General features: G+C 45.5%; 1 protein-coding gene and 1 non-coding gene across 2 annotated transcripts in view; one reads left to right on the top strand and one right to left on the bottom strand.

Annotated features, from left to right (window-relative positions):
* The window catches only part of LOC128403931 (dual specificity protein phosphatase 10-like), a 259,214-nt gene that overhangs the window by 46,075 nt on the left and 197,555 nt on the right, over positions 1-15,584 (bottom strand). The gene's annotated exons all lie outside the window — the stretch shown is intronic.
* Positions 9,021-9,094, top strand: TRNAR-UCU (transfer RNA arginine (anticodon UCU)). The gene has a single exon. It is a non-coding gene; the product is annotated as a tRNA-Arg (tRNA).

The following is a 15,584-nucleotide window of genomic DNA, read 5'->3' as shown; positions in this document are numbered from 1 at the left end:
TTTTTAACATATCAATTCCAACAATCATATAACATAACTTCTTATCTTATACAGTGTTTCAGACTTCCATCAACACCTCTGGTGATTTTTCATTCTTTATCACGTATTCTGCATTTCTTAATTTCTCTATTACTCTTCATTATCATTAACTAATAATTCTCCTCAGAGTCTTTCTTGCAATATTTCAAACAGTCCTCCTTACAAAACTTCCTGCAATCCTACTAGCGTAATCTCTTCATTACAGTTACTTTTCAAATAGCTCATATATTTACTCCAGTCTTCTAAGAATCTCTGGTCCTGCAGGTTTCGAATTCTTCCTGTTAATTTGTCTAACTCTGCATAGTCCATCCATTTCATCTGGTTCTGTGATTCTTCAAGGGTCCTAGCCCGGCCGCTCAGGGTTCTCTATGCGTTGCACGTTGTCCTTCCCCATCTCCTGATTAGCCAAGCCTAACCTTTACAAATCAGGGCACGTCTTTCCTGCACCGCCCGCCCACTGCCCGCTAACTCTCACAAGCACAGCCCTCTCTAATCGCCCACTTCATTTCAAGTGGTCAGAGAAGTCCTCTACCTTCGCTTATGTCCCTTGAAAGAGGATGAATTATCTCTCTCCTTTTCTCCTTTTCCCTCTCCTCTGCCTTCCTCTTCTCTCTCTCTCTCTCTCTATATATATAAACATATATATATATAAATAAAAACAGCACATTGATTCTCACTTCCTTGGGTTCCCCTCTCCAGTGTCACAGTCTGGTTCAGCATTTTGCAGAGCCTGCTGCGTGAAATGTGAGGGTTTGTAGGCACGGCAGGAGGAGCAAACCGTTTCTAGAACAGCCGGCAAGAAAGCCTGAGGCCGTCTGCTTAAGCACTTGGTGGGAGGCGGAGTGGAGAATTGAAGAGTGAGAACCTGACTGCAATAGACATTAAGTTTGCCACTTCCTCCTCCATCCCCCCCACCCCAGCCAGAGACAGATGTTCTGCTCCTTTAGGAACTGCATGATAGGCAGAAATGCAAACACCCTGGCTTTTCCTCAGCGGGGAGATGCAGGGGTGACAGAGCAGCTGCGCCGGTTGGGTCTCTGCCTTGCATGCAGCTGCTGAGAGAAATGGGGCTTCTCCTGAGAAGGAAAAAGGGACGCTTGGCAGCTTGAGGAACGGATATAAAATCTGTGCACAGCTGCAGAGCTTGAGTGCAAGATGTGAACCACCCTGAGACCTCCAGGTATAGGGTGGTATATAAATTCGAAGAAGAAGAAGAAGAAGAAGAAGAAGAAGAAGAAGAAGAAGAAGAAGAAGAAGAAGAAGAAGAAGAAGTGAAAGTGTGTGCAAGCTGAGAGACTGTAGCTCAGTGATAGAACATCTTCTTTGTGTAAGTTGTTCCATCGTCATCAAACCTTTATTGGCATCACATAGAAACATTCAGGATACATTCAGAATAAATAGGCCAGTGCGATCTCCTCGCCATTTCAACAGTACAGTCATTTGCCAAAGGGAAGAAGAGGCGAGCAATCTATTTCATCTCTGTGAGTCTCCAGCAAGGGCAGGATCCTGTAGCGTACTTCGGCGACAAAAAATCAAATAGAGGAACTTAGCTACTGTCTTGGTGAGCTCCTGTGTTAAGTTTTTGCCTTGCAGAGTTCAGCTCCTTCCCCAGGTCTCTGGAACAAGGATGTTGGGAAAGATGGAGGGCACAAGGAGAAGGGGGCGAAAGAGGACGAGATGGTTGGACAGTGTTCTCGAAGCTACCAGCATGAGTTTGACTAAACTGCGGGAGGCAGTGGAAGACAGAAGTGCCTGGCGAGCTCTGGTCCATGGGGTCCACGACTAAACAACAACAACAACAAATCTCTATTCCTATCTATGGGCCCATGTTACTTCCATGAATGGAATTTGTTTTGAGCTGTTTTTAATGCTGTATTTTATATTTCTGTAGTCTACCCTGGGGCCTTCTGTTGAAGGGTGGGTAGTAGTAGTACAGTGGTACCTCGGGTTACATACGTTTCAGGTTACATACACTTCAGGTTACAGACTCCACTAACCCAGAAATAGTACCTCAGGTTAAGAACTTTGCTTCAGGATGAGAACAGAAATCGCGTGGCAGCAGTGCAGTGGCAGCGGGAGACCCCATTAGCTAAAGTGGTGCTTCAGGTTAAGAACAGTTTCAGGTTAAGAACGGACCTCCAGAGTGAATTAAGTACTTAACCTGAGGTACCACTGTAGTAACAACAACAACAATAACAGCCACCATGGCTAGTAACCATTGACAGCCTTGTCTTCCATGAATTTTTCTAAACTCCTTTAATAACCCTCCAATTTGGCAGCCTTCCCCACATCTCCAACTGGGCTAGACGGGCTTTCGCTGGTGGGAGTTAGGAAAACCAACTAATGAGAACATTTTTTGCAGCTATTGTTCTTGTTTTAAAGATACTTTAAAAGCAAGCAGTTATATTTATCATGCTTGGGCAGAAAAGCTTCCACACTTCACCCAGACATTGCCCTCTTGTAAAAGCTTTAATTGCAGCCGTGCCTTGGTGGAGATAAGCAGGCCGGAGTCACCCCCACCTCTGGTTCCCATGGCAACGGCTCCATAGTGATGCTCTGAGAGCGGCCTGGCCTGCAGAGGCCTCCCTCCAACACCCACAGTGTGGGAAAGTGTAGAGAGAGAGGAATGAGAGAGATGGACAAGCCCCAAAGTGTGACCAGCTGAGATACAAATAACTCAAGAGCGGCAAGGCTCATGATGGCTAAAAACTGGAAGGTGGCAAGCACAAACTTATGCCCACTCGACCACTTCGATCAGCAGAATGGCCCTGTTGCAGCTGCCACATAAAACCCATTCCACATTTGTAAGCACTTGGTATTTTACGGTTGGCAGCACCTATGCTTTGAAACTCACTGCTTCATGATATTAGAGAAGTGCCTTCACTGTACTTCTGTGGACGCCTGCTAAAAAAACATCCTCGTTTAGACAAGCCAGTTGATGTGAAGTGTTGTTGTTTTTATCCATTGTTATTTTAACATTTTGAAAGTTTGAGATTATGGTTGCTTGTTTCTTATCAATGATATTATTGTTTTATCTTTTTCATAAACTGCTTTGAGGTTCGTTTGGGGTTTTTTTATACGCAAATGGTATATAGATTTTATGAAATAAATAGCAGACGATATCCTAGGCACCAACTCTTATAGGGCTGAGGTGTCTTCTGTTTGGATGGGGCTAAGCCCTCCAATCTTGAGGGGCCAGGCCTCGTGGCAGCGGTGGCAGGCCTCACCGGGGCTCGCAGTGGTGGTGCTCACCAGGCCTTGCGGTGGCAGCCAGCCTCACTGGGCCTCACAGCCACTGCGGCCTCCAACTATTGGCCTCCTCCTGATGCACATCACAGAATGTGTGTGATGCTCCCCCCCGCCATAATGTTGGGCACAACTCAGCGCCTTTGGACGGTATCAAGAAGGAGGTTAGCACTGATAAGAATAGCACTGCTGGTTCTAATAATAATAATTATTATTATTATTATTATTATTATTATTATTATTATTATTATTATTATTATTTATACCCTGGCTAGGTTTCCTCAGCCACTCTGGGCAGCTCCCAACAGAATATGAATAATATGAATATGAATAATATGAATAATACAGTAGTACCTCGGGTTACAAACTTAATTCCTTCCGGAGGTCCGTTCTTAACCCGAAATCATTCTTAACCTGAGGCACGCTTTCACTAATGGGACCTCCCACTGCAGCAGCGCCACCAGTGCACGATTTCCGTTCTCATCCTGGGGCAAAGTTTGTAACCCGAGGTACTACTTCCGGGTTAGTGGAGTTTGTAACCCGAAGTGTTAGTAACCTGAGTTGTTTGTAACCCGAGGTGCCACTGTATTAAAGTGATGAAATACCAAGCATTAAAAACTTCCCTAAACAGGGCTGCCTTCAGATGTCTTCTAAAAGTCAGATAGTTGTTTATTTCCTTGACATCGGATGGGAGGGTGCCACTACCGAGAAGGCTCTCTGCCTGGTTCACAATGGTCCATTTAGTCCACCATCCACTTCTCACAGTTGCCAGTGAGAGGCCTCTGAGAAGTATGCCAGCAGGACCTGAGTGCTACATCAGCTCTCCCCGCTTGTGATTTCCAGCAACTGGAAAAGCAAATTGCTCCTGGCAGTAGAGGTAGAATGGAGAAACTCCCATGTTCTGCGCAGGCTGTGAGAAAAGGAACACAGGCTGGCCGATTTCATTTCATTTCATTCCATTTCTGCAGTTTGGAGCCCTTTTATTAGATTTGCAACCAACAAGGTATATGGATGCAGAAGCATGCATGCCTCACACACCCAAACCAAGAGATGGGCAAATCTGTCTATTTCTGTTTCTCTCGGTTTCTCACTTTTCCAGCCTTAAGTTCAGCGCTCCACATTCCTTCACCCGTTTATAATTCCCTCCCCACAAGTCCTCATGAAAATTTATCAGCATTTCAGCACAACTCACTGCAAATAGTCTTTTTTTTTTTTTTGCAAGCAGTTTCCCCTAACATAATGCATTTTATAGGTTACTTTCCCTAATACATGGGTTTTGTGCAGACATTCCCCCTAATATGCATGTTTTTATATGCATGACTTGGCTGGGAAAAGAACACCACAAAATTCAGAGCAGTGCAAATTTCTAAGGATGGTGTGTTTCAGTCTGCCTATTATTTCAGAAAGCAGGAATTAGGAAGGTTCCCATTAAAATCCTAACTGAACCAAATTTTTCCTCCATCCCTACTCTCAACTCTGGATCAAATATGGTGAGATGTTCTGAACTTCTCTTCAAACTCTGGAAAAAAATACATATATAACAGCTACATGGGCCCATGTATGCAGGACTCGATCTGCTTATTTGACTTCTGTAGTAATGATTCTTGCATTCTTGCTTATTTGATTGGTATCCAACTAAGTTCTCCTTAGAGCAGACCTGTTGAAATTACCGGTAATGGGTCTGTCAGATTGGTTGATTTTTAATGGCTCTGCTTTAAGTAGGACCAAAATTAGATGCAACCCTTATTTTTACTGTATCTGTTTGAAAATATAAAATTATTCCTAGACTCATAGAGCTGCAGAGTTGGATGGGACCCCAAGGGTGATCTAGTCCAACCCCCTGCAATACAGAAATCATAGCTCAAGAATTCCTGACAGCTATCATCAGTCCTGTAATTCAGAGTAGACCCATTGATATTAATGACGATGGTCCATTAATTTCACTTGGTCGCTTCTGAGTAGAACTTAGCAGATTCAATCAAAAGTTCATGAAGCCTTCCACATTTCAGAAGGATAGGTGCAGTATTTTTTCCCCTGCAAAAGCAGCCATTATAATTTGGGGGTGGGAAAGAAAGATTCGCTTCATCTCCCTCAGTGTTTCGTGGGAAATTGGTGTGAAAATTGCAGGCACGAGAGAAGTTCCAAATTGCAGACAAATTGGTCCAGGGGCATTTGTACTAGGCACCGTTCACGTAGAGATGGACGTTGGAAGAACTAAAAAGGATTTGCCTTTTGGATATAACCGTTCCATCGGATTACAACCTAGGTGTATCAGTCACAAAGGAGCTCTTTTTCCCCTGCTGCACTTTCTGGCTTCTTCCTTAAGCTAGGAGACATAGCTCCCCCAAAGCACTGGAATTAGGGAGCACAGGTAGGACTGCCATACATCTGGGAATCTGGGAACTGGGCAGCAAAATGGTATCTAGGGGGAATTTTTGCATCAAAACGTCCAGTGAAACATATGTCAAATAGAGCGATTTTTCAAGAAAAGCTCAGCAACTTTGACTAATAATAATAATAATAATAATAATAATAATAATAATAATAATAATTTATTTATACCCCACCCATCTGGCTGGGTTTCCCCAGCCACTCTGGGCACCTTCCAACAAAATATTAAAATGCAATGGTCTGTTAAACATTAAGAGCTTCACTAAACAGGGCTGCCTTCAGGGCTGTCTTCTAAAAGTCTGGTACTTTTTTTCCTCTGACATCTGGTGGGAGGGCGTTCCACAGGGCTGGTGCCACTACTGAGCAACCCTTCTGCCTGGTTCCCTGTAACTTGGCTTCTTGCAGTGAGGGAACCACCAGAAGGCCCTCAGAGCTGGACCTCAGTGTCTGGGCAGAATGATGGGGGTGGAGACGCTCCTTCAGGTATACAGGACTGAGGCCGTTTAGGGCTTTAAAGGTCAGCACCAACACTTTGAATTGTGCTCGGAAGCATACTGGGAGCCAATGTAGATCTTTCAAGACCGGTGTTATGTGGTCTCGACGGCTGCTCCGAGTCACCAGTCTAGCTGCTGCAAACATGTTTTGGAATATGGCAATCCTAGCACAAGTAAATCATTTCCTCTTATTACAAGCTAGGTCTATCAGTCATAAGAGAGCTCATCCTTTGTGCCTTCTTCCCATTCTTGGGTTTGCACTCCTTCCCCCTATAATCTCAGCCTGACATTGCAGCATTATGCTAAGGTCAGAGATATTGCTTTTGCTTTCAGCAGATGCTTGTCTGTAGTCATTTTTTAAATGTCCGCATCACCGGGGTGCCAAGAAGTGCTTCAGAGGTCCTGCATTGACTCATGCCACTGTCTGGAGATCTCACTTGCAAGTTTGACAAGCTCAAAATATCTCAGAGGCCTCCTGCTTCCCCTTAGGATTTGGGATTTATTCAAATTTAAGGCACATGCATAATCGTTGAGAATGTAAACCTATGAATTTCCATCCAGATATTTTTAAACCACAGATTAATGTGGAAATGGAATGGAATGGAGTTATGAAAGGACGTATGAAAAGAGACAGAGGCTGGAAGTAGATCACTAGATCATTAGATCACTAGACTTGAATCAATCAACAGGCAGTGAGCAACAGTCTGAACCAACTGAAGTGCTCATGGGAGCCCAGCAGGGGATGGAGAATGAATGGTTTTTAAAAGTGAGTTAATCTATATAATCTGGTGAGTTCCCTGCCTACCTAATCTCCCTCGCAATATTTGACATTGAAGAATTTGGCAGCAGTGGGGGCACTGAGTGCCAAAACTCAGAATCACCATGCAAATATTTTTGCAAGAAAAGAACACCTTTGCCATCATTAGAAGGAAGTGCTCCAGAACTACTGCAGGTATGAGTGAGAGTATGGGAGGACTTCCAGAAAGCGTGGAATGAGACGTGGTTGCAGTGAGGTCTACAGCTGCCATGAGGCCTCTTAGGCCCCACAGAGAATCCTAGAATTGTAGGGCTGAAAGAGAACCCCAATGGCCACCCAACCCCCTGCAATGCAAGGGTCACAACTAAAGAATCCCTGAAAAATGGCCATCCAACCTCTTCTTAAAAACCTCCAATGAAGGTTGAGTCCGCCACATAGAGATTAGGATGAATTAGAGGTTTGTCCTGTTGGAGGCAGGTGGCCTTTCTAATTCCCTTAGAAAATCCTCATGGGACCCTCTATTCTCACTGGAGGAAAGAATCACAGAATCCTAGAACTTTGGAGTTGGAAGAGACCCCAGGGGTCTTCTCCTCCAACCCCCTTCAATGCAAGGATCATAGCTAAATTACAACCTTATCAAAGGAAACTTCAAAATGAGACTTCATTGTGTAACTGGGGCCGGCCCTAACATTAGCCAGAATGAGGTGATCGTCTCGTGTAGTTAACATAGCAATATTAGCATTTTTCAGTTATCAGTTATGGCTGTTATGAATGGCCACTTTGCATAAATTTAAGCTTAAACACAGTGGTGGCACATTATACTTTTGGAATTCAGTTCCACCCGACCTCGCCATTTACAATTCTTTACTCCACACAGACCTCTGAACTCTTCTGCAGCATCTGATGAAGAAGACTCTAGACCAGGTTTCTTCACACTCTAGAAAGAAGCTGCAGAATCATGGCATGACGACTGAAAAAAGCTCCCCCCCACACACACACACACAACAAATACCCTTATTTATCTAGATCAGTGGTTCCCAATTAGTGATATGTGGATCCCAAGGCGGGTCCGAGTAACCCACCCAGGGGGTCTGTGGCAAAATTCACATAACAAAAACTACCATAGAGACATCAGAATTTTCAAACATAGGGGGTCCATAGCTTGACTTTTGAAAAATGGGGGTCTGCAATGCTTAGCTAATTAGGAACCACTGTCTCAGAGCAGTGATTCCCAATTGGTGGTCCGTGAACCCCAGGGGGTCTATGTAACTCACCCAGGTGGGTCTGTAGCACCATTCACATAAGAAAAACTACCATATCAGAATTTTCAAAAGTAGGGGGTGCATGGCTTGGCTTTTGAAAAACAGGGGGTCCTTAGCTAACTGGGAATGGTCAAGATCATCCATGCCCGAAGGCCTATTCATGCCCCAGATTCACTGCCCATCTGAGTTAACAAAGTATTGACCCTGTGCATAATTTTATTTCATGTGCAGAAAAAGATGAGGACCAGTCTCCTGGACGTGCAAGATGTAGACGAAAGCTGTTGTGGAAAACCTGTGGGTTGTGTTTTCCAGTTTACACACGCACACACATAAACACACCATTGCTCTTCTTTAACAAAACCAGAACGCTGTGGAAACTGCTTTTCAGCATTAGCTTATTTCCAGGCGGGGGCGGGGGGGGGGATGCTGGCAGACGCACACACTCCCAGGATACAGCTGTTACATTCAAGCTCAGGCATCTTGCGCTGTCCGTGGTGCTGATGCTCAGATGGACGCTGTCAACTAAACAGATTTTTCAATCCCAGCTCCAGGTTTTTGCTGTCTCTTCTTCCCTTTGTGGTAGGAACAGAGATATCCGATGAATTATATATAGAATTTTTCCTCCCCTTCCCCCTCACCAAAGCAGAGGGTGGGGGGACGCTGAGAGGAACGTATTTGATCAGCAGAGGAAATGGGATCCCAGCTCCATGTTTTCACTCTGCCCCCTTCGACAAAGCTGTACAGAAATAGCAGGATGCTGGAATTGCTCGGCAGTGATGCAGAAGGTACGTGCTTTTTCAGTTCTGGTCCTGATGCTGAGCTCGTGGTGAGGTCTCTGTGGCGCAATGGACGAGCGCGCTGGACTTCTAATCCAGAGGTTCCGGGTTCGAGTCCCGGCAGAGATGGTCTCCAGGACAGGTGTCTTAATTTTTCGCTCATCTTCAAGTAAGGAATGCTAATTAATTATATTTCACTCCAGAGGGTTTCAAACAGAAAATGAACGGCTGTTCCTGAAATCCCTGGAGTCATGTATTCTGTTTCTGTCTCGTCCTCTATCACCAGATTCAAAATGCATGGTCTCTCCTTCCTTTGTATTTGTTTATTTATAGCTTTCTGTCTTGGAACACAGACCTCATTTTTTTATGTTATTATTACCATATTATTGTTTCCTATGGTAAACAGAACCCCTCCCTGTTAGTACTATAAACCTTGCAATGTACAGTATTTGGGAACAGATATTTTCTTTGCAGTGAAAAATGTGTTTTTCAAGGGTTCACCGATTCCGACCAGCTCAAGGCTTATCAGAAAGTCCTCAGAACCCCAGAAGAGACTCATTAACAGGTCTGTCTGATAGGTGCTTTATTTTCAAGTAGAGCTCAAATACTCTTCTCATCAATAGGCTTCCCGGCAGCAGAATTTCAACACATAAATTATTAAAGCTGACAAAACATAAAATCCATAAGTTACACACACACATAAAAGCCACTCTTCCATTTTATTCTCTACTCTCCAGAACTACCTTGTCACTGTTTATTTACATCCCCAGAAAACAGGCTATTGATGGCTATCAGCCACATTGGCTGTGGTCTCCCTCAACTATTGGAGGCTATGGGCCTCTGAAAACCAGTTCTTGTGCATTCCAAGTGAGGAGAATAACTATTGCCTTCACGTCCTGCTTGTGTACTTCCTAGAGGCACCTTACTGGCTACTGCAATAAGAATGGTAGACTTTTACTTGATCCAGCAGGGTTCTTCTTATGTTCTAACATCACTGATCAAAAGTTTCACTTTTCTGGGTACTTGCTAGGGGCTCTGCTTTTCAGCCGCCTCCTGCCTACTTCCCCATCCCTCCACATCAGTACTGCTCCCTCACTGTGCCCCTGGCCTTTATGTACCTGTGGTGAGCATCAGACGAACATCAGACGAACTGCTATCACCATACAACTCCACTGCCAGCTCAACCATGTTTACTTCCAGTTGGGCCACACAGAGGCTCGTGCTAAAAGCAAGCTAAACAGAACGTCCAGGTTCAGAAGTCGTGTACCTCTGACTACCAGTTGCTCAGAACAGGCACCTTTATGCCCTTCTTGCAAACTTTATGGAGGCCTTCAATCTTGCCACTGTTGGAAACTGGTGCAGATGAGGATTTAGGCCAGTAGTTTTCAACCAGTGTGTCCTGGCACCCTTGGGTGCCTTGAATGATGGTCAGGGGTGCTGCGGGCAACACTGGCCTCTGTCCCTCTTTCCTTCCCTCCCTCCTCTGATGCCCTCTTGTGTCTCTGCCTCCCAAGGCTTTCACACCTGTTTGCTGCAGCAGCTCTGGCTACAAGCTCCCCCAGCAAATGGTGTTTCTGGGGCTAGCCAGGGGGTGCTTTTCTGGCCCCTGTAGGGCAGTGTGAGGAGGCACCTCTCTGTGGGGCAGGGTGAGGCAGCACAGAGACCAGGGGCGGCAGCTGCGGCTACCCAGAGGACTCCCAAGGGGAGGGGAGAGGAGAGGAGGCTGAGGGAACACTCCACAAGGGAGGGTATTTGAAAAGGGTTGAGGGGCTGCCGGCTCTGGAGGCAAGGGGTGACGTAACTGGGCTCCTGAGCCCCACAGGGGAGCTGCAGAAAGAATATAGTTGGTCAAGGGAGCCATGGACCCAACAAGGGGTATTTAGGCAGTTCACACAAGGCAAAACCAACCACTGTCTACATCAGGGATGGGGAAGCTGTGGCCTTCCATATGCTGTTGGACTACAACTCCCACATCGTTCACCATTGGTCATGGATGACACCATAGACTCTTGGGTTGAGTCTAAGAACATCCCAGGTGCCACAGGTTCCACAACACTGCTGAACAGTCTGCTGGACAAGATGAGCTCCAGTTGGGCTGTTCATAGATCCTTCAGTCTCTAATATCCCCTGCACCCCAACCATATCCATGAGATTTATACCCCGTTGGCTTAGTTCAAAGATGCTCATGTTCCTAAATAGTGTGCTCAAAATATCAGCCTGTAGCCATGATCCAGAGGACAGCAGGTGCAAGAGAATCATCCTCTTGCACTTACCCAAGCACTGACGCATGGAAGCTTGCACATAACCCTAGGGGCACATATGTGCAGAAACAGATGGATAGAATATTTTCCCTCATCTTGCCCAAGGAAATGTCCCCAAACAAACATTCCTTCTCTAATGTTGGCTTCTCATTTTTTCACAGGGATGGATTGCTACCTGCAGGGAACCAGGACCTTGACCTCCTTGTGACAGGTTAATCATAGGTGTGCTGGTCCCGTGGGTTACCCAAGAGGCAAGGTCCAAGTCCGGTCCGTGGTCAAAGGTGCAACATGGAGGCAGTCCGTAGTAGCTGAAGCTGGGTGCAGGGCAGGGAGTCAGGTAAAGTCAGGAACAGGCATGCAAACAGGGAGCCAGGGCAGGTCAGGAGCTCAGGCAGGAAAGCAGGACAGGGTTCAGGCAGGATCTAGCAACCAACAATGTTGCTCCCGCAACTTGGGACTGGCTGGCTTTTATCTGCCCCGAGGCATAGGGCGGCCCCGATCCTCTGGTGACTCACCTCTCCTGGTCTGGAGGTGAGCACTCCTCCTGCGGGAACTTAGTTCCCTCCGCCTCTCTACCCTGAGCCTCTGCAGCTCAGGAGACGCTGGAGGGTTACCGGACCCAGAGGCAACCTCATCTTCCTCTGACGGGGCTGAGAGTGGAGCACCTGCAAGCAATGGGTCCTCCATCCCCTCAGGAGCCAGAGCAGACTCAGCTGGTGCCTGCACCTGAGGATCCAGCACAGGTGAGGACCCTTCAGGCTCATGCCCCAGCCCCGGCTCAGCTGGTTCTGGAGGCGGGGAATCCTGTGCAGGCTGGGATCCCTCAGGTTCAGCATCCGAGTCTGAATCCCAGGCCATCACAGTAGGGCTATCAACTGATCGAAAATATTTTTATGGATTTCATTATAAGAATGCAAGAGCTTGGCTTGAGCATGCCAGTGGCCCGTCTTGTCCAGCATCCTATTCTCCCAGCCGCCAACCAGATGCCCACAAGCAGGACCAGAACACAACAACAACTCTTGTCCCTTGTGATTCCCAGCAATTGGCATTCAGAGGCATGCTGCTTCCAACAGTGGAGGGCCATGTCTCTTGTTTTTCATTCCCTGCCCCAGTTAATACTCCAGAAACAATAAAACAAACCACAGTAACCTTCACCCACACCAATAATTTGTCCGTTGCCTCTTAACATTGGTGCCCATCTGTCATGACCCTCCAGCCAAAGTTCTCATCTTTGGGGGATGAGGCTGAGGTCTCTGAAGCATATGGGGAAGGATATGCAGGGTCAGTCCCAGAAGCACTCACAGTGTCTTCTGGGGCAGTGCTCACCCCACCCAAACCAGAGGATGTTGCACTGCCATCCTCTGCCTTAGAGGACTTTGCTGCTGAAGAGCCAGGGAGACCTGAGGCTGCCCTCTTTGTTACAGCAGAAGGTGACTGGAGAAGGCCCAGTCCTTTAACCAAAGCAACATCTCGCAGAACAAGTGGTGGCAAAAGTTAGGTTGCACTTCCACTGCCGCCACTGCAGCTATATAAGGGCTTATCTTCAGCTTATTTCTTGCTGGAACAACTTCAGAGTTATGTGTTCCCCCAGAACACAGCCTGAACCGCATCCCACATCAATACTGAACCTTGTCCCACCTTGCGTTATCTTACTTCATGAAAGGGCCTTCGAATCATAGCATTGTCAGGTTGGGAGGTACCCCCAAGCATCATCTAATCCAAAGCATCCATGACAGATGGCCATCCAACCTCTGTTTAAAAGCATCCAATGAAGGATAGTCCACCACTTTCCGAACAAGTCTGTTCCACTGACTTGCACCCCAGAAAGTTCTTCCTAATGTTTAGTCAGGATCTCATTTCTTGTAATATGAACCCATTGATTCAGGTGCTACCCTCTGGAGCAGCAGAAAACAAGCTCTCTCCATCTCCCAAGATGATAAATGGTCTGGAAACTAAGCCTTATGAGGAAGAGTTGAGGGCACCGGGCATGTTTAGCCTGGAGAAGAGAAGACTGAGAGGTGATATCTGAAGATCTGAAATATCACATGGAAGATGGAGAAAACTTGGGTTTTTCCTACTCCTCTAGAGGGTATCACTCAAATTAATGGATTCAAATTACAAAAAAAGGATATTCCAACTACCGTATTTTTCGCTCTATAAGACGCACCAGACCACAAGACGCACCTAGTTTTTGGAGGAGGAAAACAAGAAAAAAAATATTCTGAATCTCAGAAGCCAGAACAGCAAGAGGGATCGCTGCGCAGCGAAAGCAGCAATCCCTCTTGCTGTTCTGGCTTCTGTGATAGCTGCGCAGCCTGCATTCGCTCCATAAGACGCACACACATTTCCCCTTACTTTTTAGGAGGGAAAAAGTGAGTCTTATAGAGCAAAAAATACGGTAAACTTTAGGAAGAACTTAGTGATGGTGAGAGCTGTTTGACAGTGGAATGAGCTACCTCAGAAGGTGGTGGACTCTCCTTCACTGGAGGTTTTTAAACAGAGGTTGGGTGGCTATTGAGTTGTGATTCCTGCATTTCAGGAGTTGGACTAGATGATCCTTGGGGTCCCTTGCAACTCTCTAATTATATGCTTCTAATATCTTCCCCTTCTCCCAGCCCAAAAGGGCAAAGCTTCTCCTCCATTGCTATGCTACTAGATCACCCACATTCAACTGTTGTGGCCACAGTATGATGACAGACATTGCACCAAAAAAATGCTGTTGAACTCAACAGATGCATCACCTGATTTCTGAAATCTTCACAAACCCTTTTGAGATCACACCAGCTCAGCACACCCACTCACTTACTAAGCCTATAGAGATAACACCTGCAAAATAACCCCTTATGAGACTTTCACCCAAAGAAACCTAATCTATTTTTCCTTCCTCTGTGGATGGGATCACAAGGCTCTCCTCCCAATCTTCTAATGACTTTGTTTACATGCCTGCCTCTGATTTCCCCAACGTGACCGCAAAGTTTGTTTGGTGTCAGAATAAAGTTTGTTGCAGTTTTAATGAGATAGATAGGGAGGTAGATAGGTAGATAGGTAGATAGGTAGATAGGTAGGTAGGTAGGTAGGTAGGTAGGTAGGTAGGTAGATAGATAGATAGATAGATAGATAGATAGATGATAGATAGATGATAGATAGATAGATAGATAGATAGATAGATAGATAGATAGATAGATGATAGATATAGATAGATCTGGCATTGTCATCACCTCTGCTTACCAGGAAAGGGGGACATTTGCACATCTCCCTCAAAATGAGGAGCAGGGAGAAGTATACTCCAAAGAACTTCCACTCAAGCTAGAAAGTTAACATTCAGAACAAACGTAGCCTAAAGACACCCTGAAAACTAAGAAAGTCTAGAACTGGGTCACGCTGACATCTGCCCATCAAAAGGTGCAGCCCCCCCAAAAAAAATCATTAACTTCCACACATGCTGGGAAGATGAAATTTAGCGTGCACACACTGGCCCCAAGATATTCTGATTGTTAACGAAGTCTGGAACTGGGTGGATCTCAACATCCGTCCACCCCGCAAAATTTAGCCTACTTACACATAAAGTGAAAAGCTGAGATATGTTTTGGGGAGGTATTGTCCTTGCTGCATCTCCAGCATAAAGCAACCTTAGCAAATCCTTTTGTAGACAATCATAAAGGAGTCAAATAGATTCTGAATATTGTTGTCTATTGTGTAAGTCTTAATTTGAGGTCCGTTGATACCATTGGTATTGAGGCTAAAACACTTTTCCACTGTCTGGGAAATATTGAAAGCTCCAATTCTTTATTCCAATCCAAGCACCTATCTGATTTCGCCTGGCAATTGATTCCAGACTGCTTGAGCTGCAACACTAAAAATTCGCTCTGGTTCATGTTCCTCCTGTCCCAAAATGTACTGGTCCCAGTTCCAGTATGTCCTTTCATGAAACAAACTAGTTTAGCTCAAGTTCATCCAGATGAACTTCTTAGGTCCAAATATTATTAGTATTAGTATTATTGGGAGGGAATTGTCATTTCGAATGATAGAAGGTGCTTTGTTGAAATATAGAATCCACAGGTTCCATGGACAAGCAACAAGATGTCAACAGAAGAAGGTTTAAATTGCCCCCAATAAAATGAAATAAATATGCATAATAAAGTTGATAAAGATGGATCTCATCAGAAAGATTTGTGAGGTGGGTGGATGTTTCTGATAATGGGTGGATCAATACAACCAGCACCTATGAAAGTTCTTCAAGAACTTCTGGCCAAATTTCATTTTGAATGTTTATCCCCTTACCTTCTGATGCCTCGTTAATTGCCTTTAGTTAATTACCCCAGAGGGAAGGAATGGAACTGTGATGGGACACATCCCTC

Source organism: Podarcis raffonei, chromosome 16 (genome assembly GCF_027172205.1).
Source record: "Podarcis raffonei isolate rPodRaf1 chromosome 16, rPodRaf1.pri, whole genome shotgun sequence".
In the NCBI taxonomy this organism is placed as follows: Eukaryota; Metazoa; Chordata; class Lepidosauria; order Squamata; family Lacertidae; genus Podarcis; species Podarcis raffonei.
This window is presented reverse-complemented; position numbering and strand designations above follow the sequence as displayed.